The sequence below is a fragment of the Phyllobates terribilis genome, unplaced genomic scaffold, assembly GCF_046119375.1.
Source record: "Phyllobates terribilis strain yellow unplaced genomic scaffold, ASM4611937v1 Scaffold_2__4_contigs__length_985480577, whole genome shotgun sequence".
Lineage (NCBI taxonomy): Eukaryota > Metazoa > Chordata > Amphibia > Anura > Dendrobatidae > Phyllobates > Phyllobates terribilis.
In genome coordinates this window covers 804,222,102-804,234,569 of record NW_027362762.1, presented here as the reverse complement: position 1 = coordinate 804,234,569, position 12,468 = coordinate 804,222,102, and positions in this window count along the sequence as shown.

Genomic DNA, 12,468 nt, shown 5'->3' with positions numbered 1-12,468 from the left:
TCCTTTGCAAGGCCACAGGAGACAAGAAGTCTGACACATAGTCAAGGCCTAGAGACGATGGTACAGGACTATCTCCAAGTAAACATTGAAGCCACGACTGTGTCACTGGACCCTTGCTCTTTTTGGGCTTCCAATCTGGATAAATGGCCGGAGCTAGCCACTTACGCCTTGGAGATCTTGTCATGCCCCGCAGCCAGCGTTCTGTCTGAACGTGTGTTCAGCGCTGCTGGTGGTGTGCTGACAGATAAGCGCACGCGGCTCTCCACTGATAATGTAGACAGACTCACGTTCATAAAGATGAACAAATCATGGATCCCAAACGACTTTTCTAGCCCTGTGTCATCCTGGGGAGAGTAAAAGCTTGATGATTGGTTAAAATCACCCTACCAACCGTTTTAAGCTTTCAAATTACTAATCATGTTTATCTGTATCTTGGCTGGAAAATAATTTGGGCTTTGTAGCAGTGTGCAGCACTGATTCTATTAGGCCATCTATAATAAGCTCCACCAGATTTAAAATTACTAATCATGTTTATCTGTATCTTGACTGGAAAATAATTTGGGCTTTGTAGCAGTGTACAGCACTGATCCTATTAGGCCATCTATACTAAAGCTTCACCAGATTTAAAATTAATAATAATTTTTAGCTGCATCTAGCTCGGAAAATAATTTTGGGGCTCCGAGATGCGCAAGACACATAAGTGCCTTCTTGCTGCACTACCTGCAGCATGACCCTCATATTGTCAGAATTCGAAGTAATCATGACTACTGGGTTGCCACACTCTTAGATCCCCCAAACTTTTCGATCAACCTTTTCATTTTAATAAAGACCAAAAAGTGGTCATTTTTGAAATTATAAGCATTAGCAGGTTGTTAGAAACTGAAATCAAACAGTTTTCAACTCAAAACTTTATTCTAGGTGATGTTACATTTTCACATAGGACCCCTTGTTCGAAAGGAGCTTCTGAACTCTCTCGTCCATTGAATTTGTCAGGTTTTGGATGGTTTCTGCTTCAATTGTTTTGCATGAGGACAGAATACCCTCCCAGAGCTGTTGCTTAGATGTGAACTGCCTCCCGCCATCATAGACACTCATTTTAATGATGCTCCAAAGGTTCTGAATGGGGTAGAGGTCAGGGGAGCATGGGGGTCACACCATAAGTTTGTCCCCTTTTATTCCCATATCAGCCAGAGATGCAGATGTTTTATGTGCAGCATGAGATGGTGCATTATCATGCAGAAAAATGATCTTGCTGTGAAATACACGGTTCTTCTTCTTGAACCATGGCAGGAAGTGCTGTTTGAGAAAATCCACATACATTATGGAGTTCATCTTTAGCGCCTTCAGGGATCCTAAAGGGGCCAACAATCTCTCTCCCCATGATTCCAGCCCAAAACATTACTCCACCTCCTCCTTGTTGGCGCTGTAGCCGTGTTTGCGTGGGGTGTCCATCAACCAGCCATCCTCCACTCCATCCATCTGGACCATCGAGCGCTGCACGGCACTCATCCGTGAACAAAACAGTTTTGAAATCAGTCTTCATGTAATGTTTGGCCCACTGGAGCCGTTTCTGCTTGTGTGAAGTGGATAGAGGAGGTCGACAGGATGGCGTATGCACAGCTGCAAACCTCTGAAGGACCCTGCATCTTGTTGTTCGGGGGATGTTGGAGGCACAAGCAGCTTCAAAAACTTGTCTGCTGCTATGACAAGACTTTTTTGCCGCTGCTCTTTCAACCTGACGTAATTGCCTGTAGGAAAGAGTCCTCAATTTGCCCTTATCAGCACGCACACGTGTGTACTGTGAATCAGGTACATACTTCTTGATTGCCAAGACACTTCATCCTGATCATCGCACAATGTTGATTGTAGTCATGCCTTGACCTAAACACTCCACAATTTGTTGCTTCTCAGCAGCCGACACATCCTTTTTCTTTCCCATTTTGGCAGAAAATGTAGGCTGCTTAATAATGTGAGACAGCCTTCTTAAGTAGTCTTGCCTTTCATTGGACACACCTGCCAAACTAATTAGCACAGGTGTCTGCAATTGCTTACAGTGATATAAAGAGCCCTGACACACATCACCATCAATGAGTTTAACTGACAAACAAACAAATTCTTCCCTTATCACTCCTAAACACTTTTTGCATAATAATTTGGAACACAGTGTACATGTGCTTTTCCACAAAACACCAGTGGTTCACGTAGTGAATCTTACAGTTCTAACTTGCCAACCGTGGTCTGTATGGAGTTGTTCAATAAAGGGCCCAAAATTAAGATAACATAGATGGGAGAGGTCTCTATGAATAGGAATTCCTAAGTATTTGATACCCTGTGAGGGCCAGGCAAAGGGAAAGTTGGACTGGATGGAATCCTATATGGATTTGGGGAGGGAGACATCGAGGGCCTCAGACTTCGCTGCATTGATTTTAAAATTTGACCATGTAACAAAGTGATCTATTTCAGCCATAACAGCATGGATGGATATATGTGATTGAGTGATATATACTAGGACATCATCAGCAAATAGAGAGCACTTGTACTCGGTGCCTCCCACCTCAATCCACCTAATATTGGGGTTATGGCGAATTGATGAGAGCAGGTGCTCCGTCAGTAGGATGTATAAGAGAGGGGACAGAGAACATCCCTGCCTTGTCCCATTGGTGATTGTGAAAGGTGATGAAAATGTTCTGACGCACCCCCTGGGCCTTGGGACACCCGGAGCCGGACCCTTTTTGGTGGATGCTGGTGGTTGTAGTCTCCGTGGCGGCAACCCGGTTCCGTGGCTCAGGGCGGTCAAACCAGTGGCGGAACTATTTATGTGGTTTTGATGTTTAAATGTCCGACTACGCCACCCGTGGATTGCGGTCAGAGTGAACCGCCGCTCCAGGGCAGACCGCTGAGGCTGGTGTTGTGGGTGCAGCAGAGCGTAGCATAACTCCCCACGGGAGGAGTATAGCCTCAGGGCAGTGTATGCGGAGGATGGGGGTGATGGTGCAGGGCAGCAGCAGTAATGACACGGAGTCAGTGATGCAGTCCAGGGCCTTTACTCACAGTTCTTATTATCCAGACCACGTCTGCAGGTAACGGCTGCCCACGTCGTACTGTGCTCACCAGGTGAGGGGCTCAGACAACTCCCAGATAACTTTGGAGTGCTTCACAGGACCCCCTTTGTGTGTCCTTTGTCTGGCCTTTCTTACCAACCCTTCTGTCCGGCTGCCTCGGGCCTCCTCTTGGTAAACTTGGCGCCAGTTTCCCTGACCCTATGTGGTGCCTTCCTAGCGGGTGTAGCGAGGGGCTGCGCCACATAAAATGTCACAGCCTCCTGTTTCTAGCTGAGGGTCGTTTCCTGCCTCCACTAGTTTCGGGGACAGGTATCCCCCTTTGGCCTGACCACTCCACGCAGGTGGATTCGGGCGTGCGGTGGCGACTCGCCCGTCCGCACCCCTGAGATCCCTTCGTTCCTCGTTCCTGGAGCCTTCTCCGCTCCTCTTCCTTCCTTCTCCCTCTTCCAGGCCTGGGCCTCTGTTACTAGGCCCGCCTCCGGAGCAGAGCTCATGCAGAGCCCCTGCTCCCTGCCACTTCTGCTCAGACTTCTCTGCACTGAACTAAGATGGTGCCCACCTTTTATACTCCCTTCTCAATGCACCCAGGAACTGCTTCCTCCCTGCTCCTGCACTACAGGGTTCCCCTTCCTCAGTGTTCCCTCCCCCCACTCCAGCCAGGGACAGGGACTGTGGTGCCCATCTCAGGGGCATATTGGTCGCCCTGCCCCACGGCAATGTGGTGTAATGCATGCAGGTGTCGGGTCCTGATCCACACTACATCCTTACCTGAGAGTGAGATATCACACCTCTGGGTGAGGTGCAATACCTCTGTAGCAACCGAGCCCTCAGGGTGCTACAGTTCCATTTATCTTCAGCCTAGGTGACGTATTGCGATACAGGGCCGTGATTTTGGCTATAAAAGGGTCCCCTAGACCCCTACCCCAAGCTTTTTAAGAGAATCATATATGGCGTGCCAGGAGACTCTATGGAATGCTTTCTCAGCATCCAAAGAGAGTATCTAATTACAAATTTTTAACTGCATCTAGCCCAGGAAATACTTTGTGCCTAGTAGCAGTGTCTGCTAGTCAGCGGATTATCCCGGCTGTTAAGCAAGCTACACCACCTGTAGTTTGGACACTTCATTTTTTCAAAGGAAATGCTTCGGGACCACGGGATACTCAGTGAAGAGCATCAGGAGGCACCCCAAGGCATAGGGGCTCGGACTGGCAGTAGGATGCCTTGCGGTGGACAGCCGAGCTCGATCCTTATAAAAGCTTTTTAACTGCAGCAGCTTTAGTGGACGCTACTGGAGCTGGAATTACGCGGCTGCTGGCATGAGACTTGCCCTCCAATAGATCCTTGTAAATGGATTTAAAGTGTATTTATTCAAATTAGAGAGACAATTTAAATTAAAAAGCTTAGAGCTGCCTCCACCACAGGGGGGCTCGCTCGACCCACCAGCGGACAGGCACCAGTATTGGGAGAGGGGGGTTGGCCGTCAGGGTTCACCGCGGCTCTGGCACAAACCCGGCGACACGGAGGTGGCACGGGCAGGAGCGGACTGAACGTGTCGGCTTCTCACTTTTTGGATTTTAGAAGGGCATGACATGCCTATATCTGTGCCTCCCCCTCCTTTTACTCCTCCACCTCTTTTCTTTTCGCATGACTATATGTACTTGTCACTTTTCCATGTGTTAGTTGTGTCTTCTGAGCAGTTTGTCAGCTTTTGGACACCTTTGAAGGTGTTTTCTATGTGTTTCTATGTGTTTTTGTTTGCCTGCCATTGGTTTTAACGGTGTTCGAAGGTGTTCGACGAACAGTTCGACGAACACACGGGTGTTCGACGAACCGAACCGAACTCGAACACTACGGGGGTGGCTCAACACTATTAGGGACTGCATCTTTATTAACCCCTCACGTGGAGGGGTTAATAAAGATGCAGTCCCTAAATGTGTGTTTTTTTTTTTTTTTAATTTATTGAATTTTTCACCAAAAATTTGTCGTGGCCTTCGCCATATTTTTGTGCCCAGCCAGGTACAGCAGGCAGGAACGGGCTGACCCCAACCCCCAGATGCCTATTTGTACCTGGCTGGAAACAAAAATACAGGGAAGCCCTTTTTTTTCATTATTTCATGAATTTCATGAAATAATTTTAAAAAAATTGCCATGGGGCTTCGCCCTATTTTTGTGTCCAGCCAGATACAGCAGGCAGGAACGGGCTGCCCCCAACCACCAGCTGCCTATTTGTACCTGGCCGGACACAACAATATAGGGAAGCCCTTTTTTTTTTAATTACTTCATGAATTTCATGAAATAATTAAAAAAAAAAATACGTGGGGCTTTGCCCTATTTTTGTGTCCAGCCAGGTGCATCTAGGCAGCTGGGGGTTGGAATCTGCAGCGCAGGGATGCCCAAGCTTTCTAGGCTCCCCCCCGCTGCAAATTGCAATCCGCAGCCACCCCAGAAAATGGCACATTCATAGAAGCGCCATCTTCTGGCACTGTACCCAACTCATCCAGGGCCCTGGTGCGGTGGCTCACTGGGTAATAAAGGGGTTAGGGCCAGCTTGGCATTATCAGATGGCCCTAAGCCCAGAATTCATGGGGTCACGCCAATATTAGACATGACCGGCATGAGTTTCTAGTAAAGTATTTAAAAAAACACAACACCCAGAATAAAGTCCTTTAATTGAAATAAACACACAATTTTTTAATGTTCTAAATTAAACCATACTTACCATCATGCCCATTCCAGCTGAAGCCAATGTCTTCTGCAATAAAAGTAAAATAATAAAGCAACCTCATCCTTATCTTTCCATGGTTCCCACGACGGCTCCAGCTTTGCTACATTCACATGACAGGCTGGATAGCAGCCGAAAGCAGCCATCCAGCTTGCCATGCCGCAGACACTGAGAAGCGTAGGCATGCTTGCTGTGACGGCATCCAGATGAGCCGAGATCATGACCAATGAACTCAGCTCACCTCATGCACGTCACTGACAGCGTGGGAAAATTCTCCTGCGCTCAGCGCTTCAGCAGGAGAATTCTCTCACGCTCACTGCAAGCGCAGGAGAATTTTCCCACGCTGTCAGTGACGTGCATGAGGTGAGCTGAGTTCATTGGACATGATCTCAGCTCATCTTTATGCCGTCACAGCCAGACTCTGAGGAGCACAAGCATGCCTGTGCTTCTCAGTGTCTGCGGCATGGCAAGCTGGGCGGCTGACGGCTGGTGTTTCTAGCCTGCGAGGGGGCCAATATTCATGGCACCCTTCCTGGGCTATTAATATCAGCCCCCTGCTGTCTGCCTAGCCTTTCCTAGCTATTAAAATAGGGTGGGACCTGACATAATTTTTTGGGGGGTCCCCCATTTTAATAGCTAGTAAAGGCTAGGTATTCAGCTGGGGGCTGATATTAGTAGCCTGGGAAGCTCCGTGGGTATTACCCCCTTTCCAGGCTTCAAACATCTTCCCCAGCCGTCTGCTTAACCTCTGCTAGAGACTAAAATTACGGGGAACCCCACGCCTATTTTTTTTTTAATAAATCCTTTATTTTAACACTAAATGACAAGTACAGTGATCAACACTATCACTGTACTTCTTATATATGTGACTGACATGTTTCTATGTATCTAATCTATGTGTGATGCTCTATTCTTTCTATTCTAAATTGTCGGGTACCGATGCTGAATTGCCGGCCGGCTTTTGTAAAGAGACGGTGCATGAAAACACTGTTATTTTTTTTAATAAATCCTTTAACACTAAATGACAAGTACAGTAAGCTGAGCGCTGCCATCCAGCTTGTCATCCTTCAGAGACACTGCATAGCGCAGACATTATGGGAATTTCCGATTATGGTATTCGATATTCTAAAAGTATCGGAACTCAGTATCGGAACTCCGATACTGCGAATATCGGTCGATACCCGATATTTCAGTATCGGAATGCTCAACACTACTCATGAACCAAAATGAATAAATATATGAATGAATGAATGAATGAATGACTTGTGTTTACTCAGAAAATTGAAACATTTTTCCTTCTTATATTCGAACCATATCATATTTAATGAAGCAATATTCTTGTACTAGACATTACTTTATTAAATATTAATGTGTTTTCTCAATTGAGATATTGAACTGAAATAATAAAATCAAAAAATGAGAATTAAAAATGAAAAATGGAAAAATAAGAAAATAAGTAAGAATAAAATAAAAAAAATGTATGCTCGGGCTGAGCTCCGAGTATTTATAGCTGCTCGGTGATAAGGTTAAATCGCTCCCGTGTGCATGATTTGCGACTGTTTGACAGTTTTATTACATGGGAGGAATGTCTATTTCTTACACATTCCTCACATGTAATAAAGCTGCCAAACAGTTGCAAATCATGCACACGGGAGCGATTTAACCTCATCACAGAACAGCTATAAATACTTGGAGCTCGGCCCGAGCATACTCGGACAGAACATACTCGCTCAACACTAATCAGAACCAAATTAAAAATAATTATTCTTCTATAAATCTTTTGCATAGATTTCATATCAATGTGTAGCATAGATTTTACTGAAGAGGTATGTACATATTTAGGTAACCATTAAAAAAAATAATATCCTTGAATACTATAAAATTATCATGTGGAAAAATTATTCTAAATGTAAATTTGTTTTATAAACCATTTTGATGTGTGGTTGCCCTTATCCACTATTAGCTAAATCAAGAAATAATAATTACTAAAGAAATATAGAAATATATATATATATTATGTAGATAATAATTATAATTATGTATCATAATTTTCTCAGAATTAAAATATATTTGTGTACCTTCACATAAAGAAACATTTTTTTTTCTTGCACACATGAGGCCTCAGTCACACAAATCTTACTTAGCAGCTGCTCCTATACTCATCTGTCATTTTCACTCTGACATTCACAGATCTGTTCAACTCAAACATTCCACATATGAAGTTATATATATATATATATATATATAAATATATATATATATATATATATATTTAATCCAAAATTTTTGTATAATTTATCAATGCGCATAGCATACTATTAAATTTAATGTCTTAATATTTCTTTGAATATTCCCCAAGTACATATAATATAATATGATAGTAATTCACTGAAATTTAGAACACTTGAAAAAAAAATACTCTTGACTTGCAAAAATAGAAATGTCTTAGATTCTCTTTTTACTGGCTACCAGGTTTTAAGTTATGTCAGCTGAAAATAGAATGAATGGGATTCTATACTATTTGCTCAAAGTTCAAAGGCTGCAGCTGTCACACGTCATGCAATAAAGTTACTTTAGTTATAAAGCTCAAACACTTCATGCACAGAAGAAATAATTAATAAGTGTTACACATAATATAGTTCAACTAGTTATATTGTTATTATTTTACAATGTTATACACATAAACCATGCAATTTTCCAACTTCCTGTGTGAAGAAAGAAATAAATCCATTTTAGAATTGTTTGATCAAATCCTGCTTTGGAATGAAAACTCTAAGGAAATTTAAAAAATAAAATTAAATATCAAATTCATACAGAAACAGAATTATTTAAATATCTTATACATATATTGATTGGTTCTAATGTAATTCAAAATATTGCTACTTTAATTTATATATGAGGTTCTAATTTATTAATGAATTATTATTTTTTTAATTATATGACTATAAATATATACATATATATATTTATATATACACATATACATACACTGTATATATATATATATATATATATATATATATATACAGCCATACACAATCTCTACTTAAACAAGTAGAATATATGAATTTAAAGAAACTATGCAATTATACAATTTTTCTGTGTAAGATTATAAATAACTAATGATACATTGTATAACACTTTGATACAACATATAATTACAATTTTTTTCTTAGCCACTCCCTAAACCAAATCTTCTGTCTGTGTCAAAAATCTCCAGAAACACCATATTTAGAAAAGACATTTTTCTATCCTTCAGAAGCTCAGATAATTGCTTGTTTTTCAGTCTACATTCCATGTCACTCTCAGCTGGTCGTCTCACCTGCCTCTGTCCGTCAATTTCGGCCATTTTCCTTTTTAGAGAGTCACAGTTCTGACTGAGTGTTAACTCTTTCTGTGAAGAAATTGACTTTTGAATCATCTGATATGGCTTATAACATATATGAAATCTGCATATTTCATAGATTTCATTTTGCGGATGACTCAGTCTAGGAGAGTTCGATATTGGCTTTTGGTAAGATTTCTTTTCTGGTTTTACAAATCTAGCTTGATTTATTTTCTTTTCACGATTTTCATGTTTTCTAACAACATCAAGCAACTGCGCACATTCAAATAAAGTATATTTTTGTGACGCAATAACTCGAGATACTGGATTTAAGAATTTGAATTTTTATACAAAAGTTGTTATCATTTGTTGTAATTTTCCATTTTTGATGAGAGCTTTGTACAACCGTTCAAATATGGACATCAATGTATGAGGGTCAGTCAATAGGTAATGCCTCTTATTTTTTTTCTCCTTTTAATTGGCAAGAAATTCTAATGCAAATACATAGGTTGAAAACCACAACATTAACGATTAATTTGTCACTTTTCAATATAATCTCCATCCATTTCCACAGTCTTGGTCCACCGTTTAACAAGGGCATGTATTCCAGCATGGTAAAAAGCATTCTTGGGACCCACCGTGCACAAACTTTTCTGTATCCCAGTTGTCCGATAATTTTCATCACACTGCCTTTACTGAGGCAGATAATGCCACACAATTCATCTGCAGTCACCCGGCGGTCACCACGAATGATGTCATCGACTCGCTGAATGTTGCTTGGAGTGACTGCGGTTTCTGGCCTGACACTCCGCATTTTGTCAGCCAACGGTGATGGCCCTTCAGCTGTGTTACAGCGACGAACCCATCCACTGTTGCATCACCGTGCACATTTTTCAGTCTCTCATGAATTCGAATGGGCGTTTCACCTTCTGCATGCAAGAATTCAATCACAGAGCGTTGTCTAATACGAACATCGATGTCAGCCATTTTGCAAACGGATACAGTCCTGCCACCTGTTGGTGCAGGAAGTTGCAATTGCTGTGGATTGGAGAAGAAGGTTTGAGGAATTGTGCCAAATTCGAATATTTAACATAACTACTTTATTTAAAGAGAAAAAAAATAGGAGGCATTACTTATTGACTGACCCTCATATATATGTACATTCTTTCCTACCAATCCTTAATTTTTGTAGATCATCTATGTGGGGGAAATCCTTTGTGGCACAATAAATCACATATTTTAATCTGTCCGAATCATTTTTCCATTCATTAGGAGAGTCCTTTCCACAGGGCATTAAATTTAAACGTCTGGAAAATGTCAAAGGAATCCACATTTTAAATAATTGATTCCTCTCCTCATTGGATAGATCAAACTTATCAGAAAAGCACTCAAATATCTCTGAATTTCTACAGACATGGATTTTGACATCATATTTTGGCATGATTTTGTATAATTTTAACAAATTTATCCTCACTTTAATTTTAAGTTGGGCCTCGGTAGCTCCTAAATTTTCTGATATTTTTAGTGGCCCTTATACATCAGCTCCTCCTACGTCACTCATGTCTCCACCCACATCACCTAATATGTTAGTTTCTGGTATGTCAATCATGTCTTCTCCCATGTCAGTTTTTTGTATGTCCGTCTCTTCGTCAGACCCAAGGTCACCTTCAGTTACAGACACGTGTCTTACTTCTTGCTCAATTTCCACATTACATTCAGAATCAGTATCACCATTTAACACTATTTCTACACAATTGTCCTGCTTAGACTTCTTTAACACCAGATGATGAAATAAATCTACAAAATGTAGAATATACCTCAATTTGTGTTTATCTCTATTTACCAATTTAGAAGTTAACTGTAAATTCTGCAATTCACATTCTCTATATAAACTAAGCCACAAAACATCTAAGTCATTTCCTTCATTAACTCTCCTCAGCTCATCTGATCTGATCCTTGTAGTACCTCTGGTGCCTGTCAGTCCATCTATAGAATACATCAGTCTTCAGTCTGTAGGTTCTTTCTGATTCTTGTGACAAAGTTAGTGGATTTCCTGACACATGAACAACAGCTGTTCAGCTCGTCTCGTCTCTTCTCTCCCCCTTTGTTCAAGAAGGAAATTCACTTAAAAACACTTAAATCAGGACTGGCTAAGGCTCGCCATTGTAAAATAAATACTTCTTTCGGTATTTTTTCTCTATTGAGGACTTCTCAAAGTATCAATATCAAAATATTCTTATAAAAAAAAGTATCTATTTATTCTCTAGTTGTCCATTAAAAAGAAATATTGCAGAAGGTACATACAATAATTAGTTACAAAGTAATTGTCCATTTGTCCATAATTTGCTTAACTGTTGAGATTCACCCATCTTTCCCTGGGATCCTGGTAGATTGCGTCTGTCTGTGTACAGCACGTGTGTCCGGATGACACCATGTGTCCAGGTAAAGAACATGTTTCCTTGGGCCTACATCAGCTGCTGGTTTACACATAGGCCCTTGTCCTGTGTCCTGTGGAATGGCAAGAGACCCCCCTGTCTCTAGCATGGGCTTTTATTGAACCTGTCATTCCGCATATGGTAATGAACTAAAAATACACACACAAATAGTGCATGTCATCTAGAAAAGATGGCTGATGCAATCTACAGAACTCAGAATTAAGAATAAAATGAATATTCATATTTAATATTTAACACCAGTCAATAGCTTCAATGGCTTCATCTTGCAGGAACTGCTGACACACTCCAGCCACATGAGGTCTGGCATTGTTCTAAATTAGGAGGAACCCAGGGCCAACCAGCATATGGTCTCACAAGGGGTCTGAAGATCTCATCTTGGTACCTAAAGGCAGTCAGGCTGCCTCAGGCGAGCACATGGAGGGCTGTGCAGCCCTCCAAAGAAATGCCACCCCACACCATTACTGACTCGCTGCCAAACCGGTCATGCTGAAGGATGTTGCAGGCAGCAGATCTCTCTCCACGGTGTCTCCAGACTCTGTCACGTCTGTCACATGTGCTTAGTGTGAAACTGCTTTCATCTGTGAAGAACACAGGGCGCCAGTGGCGACTTTGCCAATCCTGGTGTTCTGTGGCAAATGCCAAGCATCCTACATGGCGTTGGGCTGTGAGCACAACCCCCATCTGTGGACGTCGGGCCCTCATACGACCCTCATGAAGTCGGTTTCTAACCGTTTGTGCAGACACATGCACATTCGTGGCCTGCTGGAGGTCATTTTGCAGGCCCCTGGCAGTGCTCTTCCTGTTCCTCCTTGCACAAAGGCGGAGGTAGCGGTCCTGCTGCTGGGTTGTTGCCCTCCTACGGCGCCCTCCACATCTCCTGGTGTACTGGCCTGTCTCCTGGTA